Below are 2,500 nucleotides of genomic sequence, written 5' to 3'. Positions count from 1 at the left end.
GAGAGAGAGAGAGAGAGAGAGAGAGAGAGAGAGAGAGAGAGAGAGAGCAACCAAATCCCTGGACTCGTTTATAACCGGCCAACCAATCTGATACATTCTACATACACCTTGTAGTTTGGTATATACCCCCTGCGTTCCCATGGCATTTTACACGCACTCTGTATGCAAACAAACGAAATTAGAAAATGCCTATTTCGTCGGCGTCTCCAGGTACAAAGAATGTCGAGCCTCGTTAATACTCTATATACTATGGATTTTTTTTTTCTAATATACGTGGTATTCGCTTATATTCAGCCCTCTCCACATCCCAATATTTCCCTCTTATGTGACGTCACACCCATCTATCTGGTAATTCTTCTACTGTCTCTTTTTGTTTCCTCTTTTGATGGCGGGGATTATGTATCTATATCATTCATGTTGCTAGGTTTATGGATCTAGCAGACTCTGACTATATATTTCATCTACTAAGACTATTTTCTTACCATTGCACTGTCTATAGCTATAGCTGTTGCATTTCTTCTCGTTATGAGTGATAGTATATTTAGCATTCGTACACGTTTTTCTATCTATTTATTTATTTTATTTATTTATTTTTTTTTTTTTAGTCATTCATCAGATGAAATTGACCATCAAACGCTATCAAACGCTATACGTCATGCACCAAAACACCCTTAACGTATTTTAACGTATTTTCCTCTCATGTCCGCCTTCTAACCCCTCCCCCCTCCCCCCAACTTTCCAGATATTCTCTCTTACATCTTGTTTCCTGTGGCACTTTCCAGAAAAAAAAAAAAAAAAAACGGAGCGGACTGTTAAAATTTCCCCCACGATATTTCCTTCTGAGATGAGAACTATTTCTTCAGTTGTAATCTTCCCCTCAAATCTATTTATTTATTTTTTGTGTGAAGATGAGGTCAAGCTATGATAAATGACAAAACTTCCATGTTAATCCTTAGTACGATATGTTTATACCTCGTACCAAAGCCCTTTATCTGGACTTATGATATTATTTTTTTTTGTTTCGTATCGCTATAGAAGTCGGATTCATAGGCCTAATTTTTTCCGTATGAAAGCCCAGTCCTATGAAAAGAGGCTTATGACCCTCACAACTTTTTCAGCTGATACACTCTTTCGATTTATCTTACTGTAAATAAATCAGCGATGAGGAAAAAATACCAAGAAAATAAACTTTATTTTCCTAAACCGATCGTGAATTAAAAGAACCATTACTCAGGGTTTTTTTTTTTTTTTTTTTTTTTTTTTACGATCTCCTTCCCTTCACTTCACTTCGTTGATTTCCATACCTTATCAGAAAGCTACATTCCTCGATTTCTTATTATTAGATCATTCTTCTCTGTCAGAGGAATTGAACCTGAACATCCAGCTGATCTCCTCTTCAAACGTATAGTCTCTCTTACGATTTTTGCCCAAGGAGTCTGCAGGATGTTTCTCATACGTAAGAGCAATTATCTCTCGCATGATTGTAGAATTGCGGAGAGAATTTCCCTTTTTCTTCAGTCTAGTCCTTTGTCTTCTTTTTCTTATATACGTACATTTACATATGAACACACACACACACACACCTACACCCACACCCACACATATTTTTACATTACTCTAAATTCTCCAACATGGGATAACTCCCCCACCCCCTCTCTCATTTAAAACTAATTATACATTTCTATGGAATATATTCTCTATCTTTTTCTTTTTTTTAATTTCTATAGACATATATATCTTTTCGAACTGATATGTCCCGTCCCCTGCTTTTTTAAAGAGGCCACACAACGGACGACGGATCAGGGCCATTAGCACACCCAGCGAGAGATTTTCCCTTCTGTCACACGATCTGTCCTCCTGAGGCCCTATCGCATCCAACAGACGAGTCTCTTATCATTACAGGGGATCACGGGCTTCGTGAAGACCCCTTTGATTCTCTGGTCCTTATTACTTGTGTGTGTGTGTGTATCTATGCACACACACACACACACACACACACACACACACACACACACGCGTTCGTTTCATACGTATTAATATCCATTCCACTCACGTACACTCATATCTAAACACCGCGATAGACAATTAAACAGATAAACAAATGGATGATACACTTATAAAAAAAAGAAAAAAAAAAAAAAAAAAAAAAAAAAAAAAAAAAAAAAAAAAAATATATATATATATATATATATATATAATAATAATAATAATAAATGCCGACGATACCTTGACCTCTCTAATCATCTGAGCAATTAAAAGAACATTCCTTTTAATAACTCATCAGCCAAGGGATTTAAAAGATCCAAAGGTCTAAATATAGAAGGCAAGCGCTTGCTAAATCGGTCGAGATAGATGAACCCAATCAAGCATAATGTCAAGTAACTGTGTGTTATTACTCACGTTCTTGCTTCCCTCGTTTTTTTTTTTTTTTTTTTTTTTTTTTTTTGGGGGGGGGGGGGGGCTACGCTGGGTTAAAGACAATTAAAGTAAAGATAACTGC

General features: G+C 36.4%; 1 protein-coding gene across 1 annotated transcript in view; it reads right to left on the bottom strand.

Annotated features, from left to right (window-relative positions):
• Positions 1-2,500, bottom strand: part of LOC122254578 (G protein-coupled receptor GRL101) — a 186,565-nt gene that overhangs the window by 32,240 nt on the left and 151,825 nt on the right. The window lies entirely within an intron of this gene.

This window comes from Penaeus japonicus, unplaced genomic scaffold (genome assembly GCF_977035675.1).
Source record: "Penaeus japonicus unplaced genomic scaffold, GWHDUDI00000001_assembly GWHDUDI00000018, whole genome shotgun sequence".
NCBI classification, from domain to species: domain Eukaryota; kingdom Metazoa; phylum Arthropoda; class Malacostraca; order Decapoda; family Penaeidae; genus Penaeus; species Penaeus japonicus.
This window is presented reverse-complemented; position numbering and strand designations above follow the sequence as displayed.